We start from the raw sequence: 20,130 nt of genomic DNA on the forward strand, positions 1-20,130 counted from the left end.
ACACAAAATGGAGAGAGATGGGGGTAGAAGAGAACTGTCAAAAATTCTCCTTCAGTTGTTAAGGATTCTGAATAAATTGAGACAGTTTTCTTCCTGTTAAAATTAACTTTTCCAATGATCCAGTGATCTCTTTATAGGAAAATTATAGGCCAAAATATACTTTATAAATAAAAGGGACTGTAACGAAGGCATAAATTTAGTGAAAGAACAGATCCCCATATAATTTACCTATAGTAGCTAATATATGCTTTTGTACTTCAAACATAATACTAGATGTTAGGGGCCACCCAATGACCTATCTTTCCTTTTTCAGCTTTGTTGAGATATACTTGACTATAACACTGTGTAAGTTTAAACTGTGCAGTATGATAATTCAATACACATGTAGCAAAATGTTTGCCACAATAAAGTTAAAGACATCCTTTGCCTCCCATCATTACCATTTTGTTGTTATGGTAAGAACATTAAAGCTCTACTCTCATAGCCATTTTAAAGTATACAATACAGTATTGTTAACTATAGTCATCATGCAGTACCTTAGATTCCTAGAACTTATTCATCTTACAACGGAAAGTTTGTATCCTTGAATGAGCATCTCTTCATATCCCTCACTCCTCAGACTCTCGCAATCACTATTCTATTCTCTATTTCTATGAATTTGTTATTTTTAGATTCCACATATAAGAGAGATAATAAAATATTTGTCTCCATTTGTGTAACTTATTTCATTTAGCAAAATACCCCAAAGGCACATTCATGTCATAAATGGCAGGATTTCTTTTTTTTTTTTTAATGGCTGAATAATATACCTCTTACCTGTGTGTGTGTGTGTGTGTGTGTGTGTGTGTGTGTGTGTGTGTGTGTTCTTTACCCGTAGTACATTTTCTTTCTCCATTTGTTCACCAACAGACACTTAAGTCGTTTCTGTCAATAATGCTATAATGAAAATGGGAGTGCAGGTGCCTCCCTGAGATAGTATTTTAATTTCTAGTTTTCAATTTTTTGAGGAACTCCAATGCTACTTTCCATAGAGGCTATACCAACTTATGTTCCCACCAACAGTGCACCAGTGCTCTTTCTCCACATTCTCACCAACATTTGATATATCTTACCTTTTTTGATGATAGCTATTCTGACAGGTATGAGATGATATCTTATGGTAGTTTTGATTTGAACTTCCTGATGATAGGTGATATTGAGCATCTTTACATGTACTTGTTAGACATTTTTATATCTTATTTGGAAAAATGTCCAAAATCTCTCCTCATTTTTAAATCAGATTTTTTTTTGCTGTCGAGCTGTGTGAATTCCTTATATGTTTTGGATATTAGCCCCTTCTCAGATATATATTTTGAAAGTAATTTCTGCCATTCCATAAGTTGCCTGGTTGCCTTTTTATTTTATTGTGGTTTCCTTTGCTGGTAGAATTTGTCTGTGAAGCCATTAGGCTCAGGGCTTTTGTTGGGAGGTTTTTATTATTGCTTTGATCTCTTTGTTATTTGTCTGTTCAGATTTTCTATTTCTGTGATTCAGACTTGTAAGGTTGTATGTTTCCAAGAATGTTTTTTTTTTCATTTATCCTAGGTTGTACAACTTGTTTTTGTATAATTGTTCATAGTAGTATTTGTGATTTTTTAAAATTTCTGTGGTATCAGTTATAATGTCTCCTCTCTCATTTTTATTTATTTAAGTTCTTTCTTTTTTTTCTGGGTAAGTCTAGCTAAAGCTTTGTCAACTTTGTTCTCCTCTTATACCTTTGTTGGTATTCTTGACATAGCTTTATTGGTCTCTGATTCTTTGCTTATTTTTCTTCAATTGGTTTTTCCTTCAAATCTTTCAACTGCTTAATATCTATCAGTCTCTGTTGAGATTTATTGATTCTGTAGTCATCTTAAGTATGCTATTAAGCTGAATATTTAATTTGATTCAGTTACCTTTTAACTAAAAATTTCCCATTTTTTATAGTTTCTATTTATCTAGTGGAGTTGTCTGTTTGTTGACTTACTGTCATTATATGTTTGCCAGCCAAACCTGGGAGGCTTTTACCCTCTGTTGAAAGATCTCTGTATAAGTTTTTGAGGCACTTTGAAATCTCAAGTCAGATTTCAAGTTAGTCTTAAAGTCTTCTTATCTTTCACTTTCCACTGGGATTTCTCAACACTCCCTATCTGACCAGACATATGTGTTTATTTTCCCCCCAAATCCTTTCCCTTTACAGCTTCTGTGGGATCTTTATCAAGAGGCTTTTTCTCTGGTGTTTTAATGAATTGGATAGAAGTATCTAATTGTTTTATATTTCTGTAAATCCATTAATTCAGAGGATTTTATTCTGATTTGTTCTGTCATTTAAAATGGTCATCAAGAATTGTGTATTTGTTGTAGTAGTTTGAATTGTGTCCCCATTCAATATCCCAAAAGGTATGTTCAATGCCTAAGTCCCAGCACTTTTGTATTGGGAATGGGATCTTTATAGATATACTCACGTTAAGTAAACGTCATACTGGATTAGCATGGATCCAAAAGCCAATGACTGGGATCTTTATAAGAAGAGAGCATGTAGAGAGACATACATTCCAATCAAAAAGAAAGACATGTAAAGATGGAGGAAGGTATTGGAGTACTGTAGCTGCAAAACCAGTAATGCCAAGGATTAAAGGTAGCCTCCAAACTCTAGAAAAAACAAGGAAACATCCTCCCCCAGAGCCTTTGGAGAGAATGCAGCTTTGCCAGCACCTTGATTTAGGGCTTCTTGTTTCCAGAACTGTGAGAAAATAAATTTCTTCTTTAAGCCATCCAATTTGTTGTACTTTACTCTGGCAGTTTTAGGAAACTAAAACATCTATCAAAGAGTCTGTTTCCCATTCCATTTTTTGCTTGTGCATTAAATCCACCTTTTCTGGTTCAAGGCTATACCAAAAAAAGTGAGGAAAGAAATATGGTCAAATCAGATTTGCAGTCTACTCTAGAAAATTGTCTAAAGGTGATAACTAGACTATATCAGAAGTCTCAAATAGACTTTTCTTTGATTGTAGAACTGAATTAAAATTTTCACTATTTTATTTGTGTATTTTCATTTATTTACTTATTTATTTTTTATTCTATTTAAATCCAAGTTAGTTAACATATAGTGTGATAATGGTTTCAGGAGTAGAATTTAGTGATTGACCACTTATATATAACACCCAGTGCTCATCCCAACAAGTGCCCACTTAATGCCCATCACCTATTTAGCCCGTCCCCCACCCAACACTCCTCCAGCAACCCCTCTGTTTGTTCTCTGCATTTAAGAGTCTCTTATAGTTTGCCTCCCTCTCTGTTTTTATCTTATTTTCCTTCCCTTGCCCTTGTTCGTCTGTTTTGTTTCTTAAATTCTACATATGAATGAAATTATATATTTGTCTTTCTCTAACTTATTTCACTTAGCATAATACCCTCTAGTTCCATCCACATAGTTGCAAATGGCAAGATTTCATTCTTTTTGATCGCTGAGTAATATTCCATTATAGATCTATATCTATATTAATATCTATATCTATATCATCTATCTATCCACTCATTATCCATTCTTTATCCATTCATCAGTCAACGGACATTTGGACTCTTTCCATAATTTCACTATTATTGATAGCGCTGCTATAAACATTGGGGTGCATGTGCCCCTTTGGCTGAGCATTTATATTTCCTTTGGATAAACACCTAGTAGTTAAATTGCTTGAGTAGGGTAGCTCTATTTCTAATTTTTTGAAGAAACTCCATACTGTTTTCCAATGTGGCTGCACCAGTTTGCGTTCCCACCAGAAGTGTAAAAGTGCTCCCCCCTTTCTCTGCTTTCTTGCCAATATCTGTTGTTTCCTGAGTTGTTAATGTTAGCCATTCTGACAGGGGTGAGGTGGTATCTCATTGTGGTTTTGATTTGTATTTCCCTGATGACAAGTGATGTTGAACGTCTTTTCATGTGTCTGTTTTCATCTGGATATCATCTTTGAAAAAGTGTCTGCTCATGTCTTCTGCCCATTTATTCACTGGATTATTTGTTTTTTGGGGTGTTGAGTTTGATAAGTATTTTATAGATTTTGGATACTAAGCCTTTATCTGACATTTGCAAATATCCACTATTTCCACAAAACAAATTTGTAGAGAACAAGTCTTCAAAATATTCTGTCTGATATTCACTGCCTTCCTATTCTCTAGAAATGATTTTTGAGGAAGCTTCCTAAGGGTCTTAAGAGATGTTTTCTGATTCTTTCCATGTTCCCTTTTCCATCCAGTATTTTATATTGTGCCATTAAAAAAACAAAATGAAGCAAACAATAAAAGGGCACATGAGTCCATAGAGTGAGTACACGTAATCAGCAACAGTCTGTTCTGAAAGGTCATGGACATGCACTGGAAGAAAATGTGAGTATTTTGCAATGGTCAGTGTACTGTGGTCCTGACCACCTCTTGTGTCATATCAATAACCAAATAGTTGTCCTTTTCCAATGAAAGTTCCAACAAATACAAATTTCCAAATACAGAAAGTCTAGATTTAGTTCAGCTGGCATATTCTTAGATTCTGCAAGGCTTTGTGTATAGAACACACCCAAATAAAAGCCATGGTATTTTCTCTTAAATAATTTTAAGCCAAATAAAGAAAAACCATTATTATAATGTCAACATAAGTTATTTTTCAAGATGACAAACTTTAAGAATGAAATAATGCACTCTTAATTACTATTAAAGGGCGATAGGGCAAAACCAGGACAATGAGTAAGTCAGCAGATATATCCTTTATGAGTAAAGGCTCATCCATGGTGGCTTGGTGATCTTGCATGTCTTCATGTAGGCCATGTAAGCAAGACTTGACTGCAGTCTGTTTGAAATTACTGGCAAAACATCCTATAGACCTTTCTAGAATATGGCAAGGGAAGCAATCTTGTAATGAGGTATCTCAAGGCCTTTTTCATGTGCCTCCATATCTTGTGGGAGGCTGCCATGAAGTAGTTTCTTATCCCATCTCCCTGGACCTATGGAAGCATGGGTCTGTCCATCTCTCCCCCATATAGGTACAGCTGCAGACTATAAATCTGTTTGTCTATAGTTTAGAGTTGGCTCCTCCATGACAGAGCAGGTGTACCCCACCCTACCCCCACCATATAGTCTATAGTCGGCCGTCTGGTCCTTTGGGGTCACGGTCTTTCTGTAAGACTGATATGCAGGGTGTTAACATCACACTAAAATTTTTCTTGTTTCTATGTGTACAAGTAATAAACTACCTGCATTCATTTGGGGTCATTTTCTTCTTACTGCCCGAATCTGTGGAAGTGTATCACGCCAAACTAATAGCTGCCAGCAACTTTCTGCTTAGGAACTGTTTGGACACTTGACAGCATGCATGCCCTAACTATTAGGCACTTAACAAAATGAAAGAATAGTACAAGAAAATGATTAACTAGATACAAAATAAATGATAGAACTGTAGATACTACTGTTGAGTTAGAAGGGAGAAAAGAGTTGCCTAGAAACAAACAAACAAACAAAACCCTAAAAAACAAGGCCGTTAGGAAAAATGGAAAATTGAACAATAGTGGGAACAGGAACGGTTTTAATACTGTGTAAATTTTGAATGACAGACGTTTCCTGGCATTATCTAGATTACATACAGCATGTCTTTCAGTGGACAGGGTGAGCACTGAATTCGGAGAGTAGGAAATACAGGCTGGATAGTCGAAGAGGCAGGCTTGGATGGAATGTAGGAAGAGTTGATTGACAAACAACTTATTGAAAATATGTTATAGCCAGAAAGGAGCCTGAAATGTCAACCTAAGGAGTGTAGGTAAACATAGTTTCTAGTGGTGTGCATTTCCCAGGGGTTCTACTCAAATATATTGGGGAAGACATAGTGAAGGAATCTGTATTGCCATAAATAATGTAAGTACAAGGGCAAGAAATAAACCTGTCATTTTTCCTCTGACTTGTGTGTGTAGCGTTTTTTTAATTCTAGTTGAAAGTTTATTTATTTTGAGAAAGAAAGAGAAAGAGAGAGTGAGTGTGGGAGGGGCAGAAAGAGAGAGGGGCAGGGAGAGAGAGAGAGAATCAATCCCAAGCAGGCACACTGTCAGTGCAAAGCCTGACGTGGTGCTCGAACTCACAAACCGTGTGATCATGAACTAAGCCATGATCAAGAGTTGGATGTTTAACTGCCCCACCCAAGCACCCCTCTGATTCTAGTTTAAAAGTGTTTAATATGAATATTTGCATGAAAGTTTTTTTTGTTTGTTTTACATTGAATTATACTGAAGTCTTTTACTAAAAAGCACTTTGTGCCAAAATTAAATATAGTCATTATATGTGACAATTAACAATCTAATTTTATGAGATCTCTTGGGTAAAAATTTTGATTTTGATGAAAACAGATTGTTAATTAAAAATGTGTAAACCTTTTTTTTCTTTTAATCCTGGTGACAATTTCTTTGATTTTTCATAATTGCATAGACAATTAAAACAAAGTTGACTTTATCATCTTTAGGCTGATTTCTTTTAGTGCTGGGGATATAAAAAGGAAAAATTATAACAAAAGGTGTAATGTTCAAAGCCTCACATCAGGAACAAATAAAAATTGTAATAATTATGAGAATTTGAAAGCATCATCCAAATATAAAGGATCATTTTACAGGACTTCTTTGTTTTTCTTTCGTTGAAGTTATTTAAACCAGTAATACATAATCACTGCATAAGAAAAAATACAGTAATGATGAACTTAAAAATTTAAATCACCTTAAATCACACAAATTGTAAATTCATGGTCAGCTCAATATTAATGTGACTCTAACATCATTTAGCAACTATTTTTTAGTTTAAATTATATGAACGTATCATATTTAAGTAAGGCAAATTCCTAGTGTTGGCTGTTTAAGTAATTTCAAAATTTCAAGTATTACAAACTACTGTGCTAAGTCAAGTTGCACTTATCCAATTTTACATAATTTCAGACCCTTCAAACATTTGCTTCTTGTGTTTGGCATACCTGTGTTTTTTTTCTAAGTGCCTATCTTTATTAGTTAGGGTTTTCCAGAGAACCCACAGGAGATGTACGTATGTGTGTGTATATATGGGCTTACATGATTATATAATCTAGCAAATCCAAAAGTTGCAGGGTGGGCAACAGATTAGAGACCAGGAAGAGACCATCCTGCAGTGCAAGTTCAAAAGCTGTCGGCTGATAGAATTTTCTTTCATTTGGGGGATATCAGTCTTTTGTTCTATTCAGGCATTCAGTTGTTTGGATGAGGCTCACTCACAATATGGAGGGCGATACACTTTACTCAAATCTCATTGATTTGAATGTCAGTCTCATCCCCAAACCCTCATGGAAACATCCAGAATAGTGTTCAATCACATTTGGGCACTGTGGCCCAACCAAGTTGACACAAAAAATTAATCATGACAATTCCACCCTTATCAATTTGGCACCAAACGTATCTCTGAAATCATATAACGTAAAATCACAGAATTTCCACCCACCACTACTATAAAAAATCATGTTTATGGGGTAGCAAGTTAATTTTAAAAATCCACTGTACATGTAGATACTCTGCTCTCATTGATCTCTGACACCTGTGTGATTTTTGTATTTAAACCCACATTTTCTAAAATCACTTTATTGATAGCAATGGTTCTTTTCAGAAAGTCTGCCTCTGAGTTTCTTGAAAAATAACTATGCTTACAGCTAGGTTTCCTGATAATCTCTTTATTGTTTTCAGTCTCAAGCAGCAAATCAAACTTCAGGGTAGGATATGCTTTTCATAAGGTATGATTAGGACACTCACTATTGCTGGTGCCAACCCAGATGTCCTACAGGATATATGCTACTTAAGCCCTGTGAAGAACATTGACTTATTATCTTCATTGTCAACAATAGTACATTTGCAGAAGTCATTGAAGAGCTTGTCAATTTTATTGACAGGGTCAATTCCATCCATTAAGGAGCTACAAAATGTTTAATGACACCATAGAAACCTACAACTGCTCTGCCCACCTTGTTAAAAATTAATTTTATTATTAAAGATAATACTATTATCTTTATGTGCCTGAATCTACGTTGCAAAACAGGACCAAGAGCCAGGGTTATAACTAGCTCAATTTTGCAACTGACTGGTATGAGACATGAGAATAAAAATTGAATTGGCTCTGGGAAGAAACTAAGAGGCCTGTTAAAGATATATGTAAAACATAACTCTTATTACGTTTAAATTTGATTAAAAGCAAATGTATATCTATGAGTAATTCTCTTTCTAAATTTGAAATTTGTGTTAATTTGGATCGAATATATTGTTCTCATTTTTCTCTTCCTGGAAGTCAACATGTATTTCACAGTCTGACTAACATACTACATTATGATCAACTGGATTCATGCAAATGCTGCTTAAGACATGACATCCAAAGGCCAGATTTGTTTCTGGTGTACCAACTAGTTTTGTTTTGAGACTCCTAGGTGAGAGTAGGTGCTAACATTACATGTAAATCTCTCACTCTATTTTAGAGGATCTAAAACTTTGTTGAGCAGTTTGATTTCTAGTTTGTAGGTCAAGAATAGGTAATAGTTTGGTGGGAAATAGATATAATGGCCATCAAAAATTAATCTTTGTGTCAAGTGTGTCCTTTTTACTGAATGTGTGATTTGCTTTTATAAACTAAATGGAATCAATATTTTGGTAATGAATGACATCACACTTCATTTATTATAAACCTTTGCTCGTCATTTGGGAAGATCACATAACATATTGCATAAACGCCTTACCCAACCTTCAGGCATTCTCAGAAATGGCTAGAGAAAGAAAAGTTTAAAGCCAGACAAAATGTGACAAATCTTTCATATATGGATAGTAATGTTCATTTTTAAAAATCCTATAAAATGTCAATATTTCCTGTTCACTGAACCTCGTATCCATCCCCTTCTAAGCACCCTGATTGGTTACACTGGATTGCTATGGAAACAGATAAATTTTATGCTTATGACTCACCTCTAAGAGCTCTCCAAGACATTATGTATTCTATATATTAGACACCACTGTATTGACTTGCAAAGCCCTCCAAATTTCTAAACCTCTCATATGATTCATAGTGAAGGCCCTCATAATTAATCTTCAAGCATATCAGCACATCAGTCTCACAACCCTCTGGATAGTTGTAGTCTAAAGGCCTCTTAGTTTCTTCCCAGAGCCAATTCAATTTTTATTCTCATGTCTCATACCAGTCAGTTGCAAAATTGAGCTAGTTATAACCCTGGCTCTTGGTCCTGTTTTGCAACGTAGATTCAGGCACATGAAGATAATAAATACCCCAATTTTATGATGAGTTATCCAAATAGTCAATTTCCCTGCCCTAGAATGCAGATGCTGCTTATCTTCCCCAACCTAATTAAGGGACTCTCTAATCTAGTTTCAACCCTGCTTCTCTTCCTCATGTACCCCTCTTTCTCTAACTACATTTTGGTACTAAATACCATTTGGTGTGACTGAGCTACTGTATATTCAGTATTTGGTTTCCCTATCTCTATTGTATAAGAATCCCTGAACCTCTAACATGACTAAAGTCTTGTGTTAGTACTCTTCACATGTCCTCTTGTCTTATAAACTGATGATGGGAATTGAAAGCTAATTTTGTACTCATGTTCCCATGCCTGGGGTAGAATTTTCAACTCCTAATCCGGACCCTAGATCGTAATATATAAACTTAACTTGAAACTTCATGGCACCTACATTTTTAGTCCTGCTGCCTTTGAACTGATACAATCCTTATTGCTTACCCAAAGTGCATGTTTCTTATCCAGTTTTAATAAATCTAAATTGTTTTAAATGGGCTCAGTAAGTATATTTAGAACAATTAACCAAGTTGGAATCATAAAACTGATCTCTATTACCCACTGTTAAAAAGTTTTGAAAGTGCTACTTTATTAAATCAGAAAACCCAAGATGTATTATAAAATTCAAATCACTGGATTTAATGTGCATAAATTACTCACATCCCTATCAAAGGTCTTTGAATTCTCACATCACTTGATTCTACCATGCTTATGAAAGTAGTATATACAATTGTCTGTTGTTATTCAATGTTGGATATGTCATATTAGAAGTTACTAACTAGTTTTATGTGTACATTATGATTCTCATACTTACTTATGACCCCTTGTGTGTTGTAGAAATGTAGAATGTATTCAGAAGATACATGTCTAATGTACACTGTTCTTTTAATTGTTAAACAATGTAAAGAAACTGAAAAAAACAAGGATTTCAAGAAATATTTCCAATTCTAAAACAGGACCTTAGCATATTTAAATGGTTTCAATCTATGAGCAAAGACACACGCAAGCAATTCAAGCATTAAGCTTAATTCACCAAATGAACTCAATCTCTAACAATAAATCTATAACTTCATAAATACTTTAAATGCAGAGTATATGACAAATTTAATTTTAGTTCAGTCTTTACACAAATGGTAAAAGTTATGATCTGGTATTTTCTATGTATGTTACATACATCTATATAAGTAAGCAACTCTCTTGAGTTTCTCTCTAACCATTTTACATTTGGGGGGACTATGCATGTCATTAAAATATTAGATAAAACTATTGCTTTGATATATAATATTTATATTTTGTTTAGTTTACAAATATATTATGACTATGTGTTGTTCCAGAAACTATGCTGAGCTCTTGTGTTAAATGAATTTTAAAAACTTACAATATAATCAAATAAACATATATAAAGTCAAATAATATATAATAAAATTGAACAAGTATAACAATAAGCACATTTGCAATTCAGTATGGACTCAGTGGAAAATGTGACTGCTTTTTACTGGATAAATCAAGTAAGTTCAGACAGATGCTATGAGTTTTGAGTAATAAATAGAAATCTTCCATAATAGAATTATCTTATAATGTACTTTAAAAAAGAGGAAAGAGCATGTACAGAAGCATGGAGTCATGCAAGGGTATGAAATTTCAAGAACATTCCTCATGGTGAAAAATGTCACATCCCTAACCTTTTAACTGGTAGGAAGTAAGACTGGGGTGACAGAATGGAATCAAATTGTGAGGAAATTGTACATTGAAGCAATGAGTTCCCCCATCACAGTCTTCTTCATAAAAGACCGATTACAGGTTTAAATAGGGATTATGATACTCAGGTTAGTTTTATTTGTGGTATGCATGTGAGTGTGTGTGTGTGTGTGTGTGTGTGTGTGTGTGTGTGTGTGTGTGCGATTTCCATATGTACAACAAATTTTTACTGCATGTCAGAGAGAAATGTTTATAACAGAGTGAATGTGGAATATATCATTGTCTTTTCTCACAGCCATATTGTGGGAAAGTGGGTAGCAATAGGGCAGTCTCTTATTTGTCTGATTCCTTTAGTATTGTCCAATTGCTCATATCATATCGTTCAGGTAACTTAGTTAAAAATAGCCCATGGAATTCCTTTGATTAAATGAGTGGTTAATGAATTATCCAATGCTCCTATTTATGTCAATATGAGGATTTCTGTGGAATTCTCAGAACAAAGGTCCTTTGTCTTTCTGAGAGGTTTACCAGAAAATAGCCTTCATCAATGTATACATAGTTTGTAACAATTGTTTTGTTCTTACAAGTTATGTTTCAATGAATGTACCTGAACTTGATATATTATCATGAGTATAAAACTATGAGTAAACTTATTTTACAATGTGAAATGATCTAGCGGTTGGTGTTAATTAAATTACTCCAATCTGCAGTCCAGTGAATAACATGATACATTTTATTTAGATTAATTATTTATCCTTGATCTTATAAGTTAATACTGACTATAAGGTCAAAGAAAAGAAAAAGATAATGATGGCTGAAATAAACACATTCCTTATGAAAATAGCATTTTGAAACAATTGATTGGCAAAAAAATTACTCAATACATTCTATTTTTTTCAATATTCCTATAAAATATTCCTTCAAATCTACATAGACTATCACTGCTTTTTTTTTTCTTCAATTGGTAGCTGACTATCAACCATACTTGTTAATGTTATGGATGCTTTATTAGAGGCAAAGTCATGATGTGTAATCAGGCATTCAGTCTCCCATAAAGACACTGTTGTCCTTAGTCAAACTGGAAATACTGGGAACGTAGAATGCAATAATTCCAGAAAGTAGTTTAATATTTCCCTTTTGCAATTTAAAAGAAATATTATTTTATTATAATTTTGATATTCAAATGTTATTTAATCATGGACTGAACCTGGTACATTTATGCACAAAAGGCATCTGAGTGCATAGATGTCTTTGAAAATGAGATATCAATTTTCCTTTTGGTATGTATTCATGATCCACATGTGAACTTGGCAGTCCTAGATGAAAATGAGCAGATGGTCCATTCCCAAGTGTTGAACAGCATTTAACATAAAATAAATGCAACTCAAAAACTGTTTTGATCAGGATGTTTGGAGGGGGATAAACATGAGATTGGGGTAGTCAGGAAATACTGATACTTCATAGGATTTTTAAAAATACTGGGACTAAAGAGAATTTGTGGCCTATAAATGTCATAACTCAAAAAAAAACCCCACTTTAATATAGGTTCTTTAAAAATTGGTAGATTCTAGAAAAAGATTGGTAGAGTCTATGTCCAGTTTCCAGTATTATGCAAAAAAAAAATCAACAGCTAATAGCAGAAGACAATATTGAAAAGAAGTCATTCGTGAGGACTCTGAAAGGTTAAATTGCCTAAAAAATATTGCTTACCATTTTCTATAATTAATGTTAATATATGCTTTTCAACGTGCTTTATAGATTGTAATAATGTTGTTAGAATGGAATACAGCAAAATCAAAGATTTCCTCACTTAGCCCAATTTGTAATCAAGAAGAGAGTAGCAGTGTTGGGCTTGTCTAGTTTGTTATTCTTCATTGAAGAACTGAGAGAAAGGATAATAATATGTCGAATAATATGTCAGCAAATTGATAGACACTGACAGTCCATGGAGAACTTAAAAGCTACTATTGCATTAGTGTTAACTTTCTACCTGGCCTAATCTGCTGATAACCAGTGTCATCTAAATAATTGGCAGGAGCCAGTGCAAAGGGAAAACATGGGGATCCTTATTCAAAAAGCAGAAAAAAATGATGAAAAGTTCTAAAATATAATGCATTTTCCTCTGTTCCATGGTCTCTTTCTTGACTTCTCATTTTTTTTAATTTGCAATTTCATGTCATTCTAAGAAAAGTCAAAATAAAAATTTTAATTGTAAGTGAATTTTAATATTCATCTTTGTATTGTGCAGTGTCAGATTTAAATGCAAATATGAGAACACTTGACTCACATGAGGATTCACCAAAATTATACAATTTATATTTCATAGCTTACACATGCGTATGTATTTCATTTTTTCCAGAATATTGAAAACTCTGCACAAAACTAATTCAGTTGCTTTCATTTCACTCCTTGATACACACACATTCTACCAACCCTCTCCACTTTCAGCTGGCCGATAAGTAAGGATGAACTGAAAGGAAAAGGAAATAAGGGTTGCCCTAATTTCCTCTTTCCTTTTACGTCATCATTTCCTATGTAAGTGGTTGGGTAATACAAGAAAGTAACATGAGTTCAGAAGAAGATATGACAAGACTTCTTGATCATTTATGTATCTTAGAATGCCTTGCCTTCTTTATGTGTTTGCATAAATTCCCAATCTGAATGGAAAGCATGAAATGTTACATGTTTTTCTTGTGTTTGCTCTGAGTCTCACTGAACTTCCATGCATCGTGGGTCCGACAGAATTCTCTGCTCATGGAGCATCACAAATGCCATTGTACATTGCTTGTTTTGTTTTGTTTTATTTTGTTTTGTTTTTGTCAGTATCTTGTTTATGAAATTTATTCTTAATAGATATCTATGGGACTAGATCATGTATTTTGAGTGTTATAATTATGGAATTCTGTTATATTAGTATACTACTGTGCATATCCACTACTATATTGATATTCAGTTGATTCCATTCTTTATTATGCTGGTGCTATTAGTGCTTCAATAAAGGGCTTTAAACATTTTATCTGTTAGACTTTTGTCATAGTTTTCTTAGGGTAAATACACCTAAAAATGAAACTTCAGGGTCAGAGTACAGGTGTTCATTAAATCTAAAATATATTGATAAATTGCCGTCCAAATTGTAGCAGTTTATACTTGTGTCAGGAGGGCATGAGGGCTTCCATTTTCATATTCTTGCCAAAATTTCTGTGTATCAGATCTTTAACTTTCATGGTCAGCTTGATGATGATCAATGAAAACATAGTTTAATGTGCAATTCTTTACTTTTTAATGAGGATGGACATTTCTTCGTCTCTGTATTGGCCATCTATTTCTCTGAAGGCCCTTCATGTCAGTTATTTAATTTCCTTTTCAGTTCTTTGCATTTTATTGATGACATAGGAATTCCATATGTGTCCTGGTTACTAATCCTTTGTCAGTTATGTGCATTACACATCTCTCATTCAAGACTATGTCCTATCTTTTATCATTTACACCGTTATCCCACAAAGAGTTTGGTTGTTGTTAATATAGTCAGGTCTTCACTCTTTTTTAAAATGCCATTAGCTTTTTAGTCATTAATTTTTTTTTTACATTTAAGTCATTCTTAGATTTACTAAAATGTTAACTCATTTCTTATTTCAGCATTGCTTCCTAGACCCCATTTTTCCTGTATTCAATAAACTCCCTACTGAAATCTAGACACTAATATTTTTTTTCAACTTGAAATTCAAGTACTAGGATTCTTAATATTTATTTCTAATTAAAATTGTTCTAATTAATTCCCAAGTTGAATATATTCCTTATTAGCATCTATTTTGTTGATAATACACCTGCTGTTCATATAGTTTTAAGTCTATCTAGGTAATCTTTTTCTTTCTTGCTAATTACATTCCCTTTGTCTCTGATGCCACATAATTTTTCTGTGATGTCCCTGAATATGATTTTTTTTTCTTATCTTGCAGTGGAGTCTTTAGTTTCCCAAGACAAAAGACACATTTTCTTGTTCTATTTGTGATAATAACAATTTTACCTTTGAATGTTAACGATTTCTCCTTCTCCCTTTTATTTATTTTCTTCTTTTCTGAAACTCCTATTAGATGTGTCATGTGCCTTCTCCATCTAAACTCCATATATTTTATATTCTCTTTCACAATTTATATCTTTATATAGCTCTGAGTAGAATTCCATGTAATTGCCTGAAATCCATGATCTCTCTTCAGCTGTTCATTCTATTCTTTCCTCCTATATTCAGTTGTTACTGTTAATGACTTTTTTCTTCATCATACAAATTCAATTAGCTCTTTGAGTAATGTGCCAGTTATTGTTTTCCTAATGATTTACAGTTAGAAAAATGGTTCATGGGAAAAAAAAACTACAACAGTAACACACTTGAAGTACATGAATTTGGTGGCCTGCCCTACCATGAACAGAACTGTTCCAAGTCTCTTCTTAGAGTCTGTGGCCTCTTTCCACTTCGAGAGCCTCCATGGACAACCACTTGGAGCTCCACCAGACCCATTCTTTATAAGAAGTACCCCAAAGTTCTGAGAGAGGCACGAGGGGAAAGGGGAGAAAGAGGTGTATATGAATCACTATAGAAATCAGGATCTCTGGAATTTAGCATTTGTTTGCCACTGTGTTGATATCTACTCTGGATATGGTGATCTTGAAGGCCTCTCCTCTCTTTATTAATTCTGTAACGGAAAATTATTATTTCACATCTCAAATTCTGTCAGAATTCACCTTTCCTTAATCCACACTCTCTCAAGGTGGTCAGCAGGTCTGCTTCATGACTTGTAAGAAGTCTGTAAGAAGTGCAGTTGCACCAGGGTCTTCCGACCCCCCATTAGGTTTAATACTATGCTGTCACCATCTTGAAATTGTCAGTAATTTTATCCTAGAAATTATATTTTTTAAGTGAAGTCCACTGGTACAGTGGAGCATGTGCATAGGGCAGTATGTATGCCCATCATTCTTTGTGATCTGATTGTATTGAAGGATTGTTTGGTTTGTTTTAAAAAAAACAAAAACATTTGAAAAGTTAATGGAACAAAATAATTTTTAAATCATCCAAAAATTAACTGGCATAAGACAAAGTAGAAACGAAAGAAGTCTTACGCACTTGCAAAAACGTTGCTGAGGAGCAACAGTCCCACACTAGCACCACTACATGTACTGAGGAAAGATATCGAGTGGCAAAAATGTTAAATTTTTCACTTAAAAATTGATATATTGAAGTTAACCATTGCAAGATCAAGGGATACCTGTTGAAATAAAACCTCTCCACGCCGTATAATGAGTAGGGCTGTCTGGACTTGTTATCTGCCCAGGCATATTGGTGAGTGGGAGTATAAGCCAAACTTCATGGGTTGGAAAATGCCCTGTTTTTGTGGAATGCTTTTAGTGCCAGAAATTTAATTGAATACAGAAGAAGAGAAAACTGACTGAAAATTTCCTTCAATTTAAATGTCCATACATTGTAGGAATTTTTGGTGTTAGAAGATCACATATACATTTCAAAATGGTAGGGAAATGAAAATACAAAGAAATAATATTGATTCCCCTTAAGTATCCTTCAAGTATAACAGCAACTATTCTACATCATCCTCTCTTGAAAACTAAACATTTTCCAATGATAAAATTCAGGAAACTAATCAAATAATTGACATCAATTATAAAAGAAAAAAAATCCAAGAATGGAGAATGTTGATAAATTATTGTTAATGAGAATAAATATCATATGATTCTAGCAACTAGATCCAACAATTTAAGGAATTATGGTTAGGGAAGAAGATATAAATGTTCTAAACCTTGGCCCAGCAAAAATCATAGCATAAAACTTTGAAATTGTAAGAATTCTAAAAACTCTGCTCATTTAAGAAAAACAGTCCATTTTGTTTAGCAATTTGGACAATAAAGATGTAAAATATGACTTCAAAAGCTTAATGATTTTCTGAATGTCTTTTCTTAATTTAAGTGTTTTAGGTAGTGCTTCTTTCATAAATAGTAATCTGAATTTTACTAATTCTTCCATTTCTGAGTGTCCCAGTTCTTTTGTTTTGTTTTGTTTTGTTTTGTTTTGTTTTGTTTTGTTTTCCACACAGTGTTTGGAGCTCAGACTCTGAGGTTTTGGAAGTGTGCGACTTTCTCAGAGTGGAACTGTGGTGTGCACTCCTGGGGAGAGGAGGGAGCTGGCCCTGGAGTGCATAGTGTTCTAGAGATCTCTGGGGTTCACTGGGAGAGAACATTCCCCTTACTGGAATACTTTTGGAAGAGGGTTTATAGCCTTCCCAAAGACAAAGCCAGCCAAAGGCCTTTCATCAACTAGGTGGTGAGGCTGTACTCTGGAGGAGGGGAGTGGATCTGTGCCCCACTGGGTCCTTTAAGACTTTGGGATTTGAATCCCAGCTGTGCAGCAGAGAGAAAATGCAGGAGAGCTATGGCACTAGGTGAGCTGACTGCCCTCACTATTCTGTGAGGGCTGGATGAACAGGGAGGAGAGATTGGGGTGGCACCATTTCCCCCCAATACCAACACAGTGGGAATTCACAGAGCAACACAGTGGCCCCCAGTGGAGGAGGGACCTGCTTATACCAGATCCTACCCTCGCTGCTCCCCCAGTGCCCCAGCAACTGCTTATTTATTGGAGCAAGACTGATTCTGAGCCAAAGCAGCAGACCTCTTCTCCAGAAGACCCCGTGCACAGACAGCTATCCCCATGCACCGAGTGTACTGTAAATTGAGTGCTTCAAGATGACACCTACAGGGTTTTTTTTTCTTTGTTTCTTCTTTTTTTCTTTGGGAATCAGGCTCATAGTTTCTTGTTTTGTTTTGTTTTTAAGTTTCTGTTTTCATTTCCTTTGTTCTTTTTTCTGGATCGGTGTTTTAACCTCTTCTTTTTCCTTCTTTTTGTCTTTTCTTCTTCTTTCTTTTTTTTTTTTCCTTTTTATTTGGAATCAGACTTAGAGTTTTTTGATTCTCTGTTAGGTTGTTTTTGTTCCCTTTCCTTTTCTCTTTTTTTCAGGATCAGGCTTTACCCCCACCCCTTTTCCCAGAATTACTTCAACAATCAAATCAAAGTACACCTAGTTAAAGGTCCAAACACTCCACCACTGCAAGCAAGGAGGCACTCTGCAGAGGACTGACCAGTGGAAAAGAGTGGCCTAAATGCTACTGCAGAGTGCACCCAGAATACCAATCACAATGGGTGAGCCTTACAAGGGAAAACATTTCATCAAATATTAGAAAATTTCCTCTTTAAAAAATACCTTTCCTGGATTTTTTTTGAAGTTTATATTTATTTTGAGAGACAAAGAGAGCATGAGCAGTGGAGGGGAAGAGACAGAGGAAGAGAAATGGAATCCCAAAGAGGTTCCATGCTGTCAATGTGGAGACCAATACGGGGCTCAAACTCACAAACTGTGAGATCATGACCTTAGCTAAAATCAAGAGCCCGACACTCAAATTGAGCCACCCATGCATCCTATACCTTTCCTGTTTTTATCAACATTATATATTCTCATTAAGGAACAGACAATGAGAAGAAATAAGTTCAAAGAAATAATTAACAGATTCCCTACTATCCTGGTTCAGTGGTGTCTTAGCAAACTTTTTTTTTGTTTGTTTGTTTGTTTGTTTTTTAATTTTTTTTCAACGTTTTTATTTATTTTTGGGACAGAGAGAGACAGAGCATGAACGGGGGAGGGGCAGAGAGAGAGGGAGACACAGAATCGGAAACAGGCTCCAGGCTCCAGGCTCCGAGCCATCAGCCCAGAGCCTGACGCGGGGCTCGAACTCCCGGACTGCGAGATCGTGACCTGGCTGAAGTCGGACGCTTAACCGACTGCGCCACCCAGGCGCCCCGTGATTGGTTAACTTTAACATCACTCAAAGCAAGATTCATTCCTCACGTATATGATAGCATTTCATTGTTTGGATGAAAAATTTCATCTGCTTACCTAAGCCATTTTATAAACTATCATTCCCAGATTTTGCAGGAAAACAAAGGGTAATTCTAATATTCAGAAAATACAAATAAAGAGTCTTTGAATAAATTACTCATTTCTTAGCTACACTTGGAAAAAAAGACTTTTAAAAGACTGGAGGAAATGTGTGTGTTTGTGGTGGAGAAGAGTTTATTTTAACTTGGAATATCTAATCTTCTTTAACAAAATAGTAATACTAATGCATATATTATACATTCTTTTGTCTTTTCTGAACCAGTCTTCCTTCCATGTTTTAATGTGTCTTCATCAACCACAACCAAATTCTCTAGCACTGTTGCTCTTTACCTTTACTGAAATGTTCTTTATTTTTCAATTCTAATTCCTCTCTGGCATTCTTTAATAGATATATTGGTTTCTAATATTCATGAAATGTGAACTTATAAGTTCTGTGCATTGAGCTGTCTAAATTCATTTGTCCTACTTTTGTTATCAGTTCTTTATAAATTGTTTTATTCACCAAATAGAACTACTTGTTTTGTTCTAATCAATATGTATTTTCTTAGAATGTCTTTCAAGTTATTGGATGCAGTCTTCTTAAATTTAATACCACAGTAATTTAGTAATGTCTTCGATATTTGTGACAAAAGAAACAAAATTTAGGATTGACTGATTGATTTATACCCTGACTGAGTTCACAAAGTATCTTGGATGGTTTACAAGAAGAACTTCACATGTCACTACTTTATGGATCTTATCTGACAAAATTGCAAGTAACATTGATGAGAGCTTGTAGGGAAAACAGTAAGAATATATCACAGTAATACTGCACACAAAAAAACATGTCAGAGCACCGAACCAAATTAATTTTGTGATTGTAGTCTGTGAACTGTCCTATCCCCTCCCATAACACCCAGACTGCCTCCTCAAGACAATGCCGCAGAGCTGAGACTGAGCCCTTGTCCCCTCTAATCAACAGGAAACTACTGTGGGAAGGATCGAGTCTCTTCAGAATGGTGACTCGTTAAACCTCTGGGTATTGGAAACCTTGATAAATATACAGAAGTGTGTGGATTCCACCTTCCAAATGTGTTGGTGGCCTTTGTGTTCTTTACTGAGAAGGAATCATCTTTCCTTACATACCTGCCATAT

The sequence above is a fragment of the Prionailurus viverrinus genome, chromosome A3 (genome assembly GCF_022837055.1).
Source record: "Prionailurus viverrinus isolate Anna chromosome A3, UM_Priviv_1.0, whole genome shotgun sequence".
Taxonomy (NCBI): domain Eukaryota; kingdom Metazoa; phylum Chordata; class Mammalia; order Carnivora; family Felidae; genus Prionailurus; species Prionailurus viverrinus.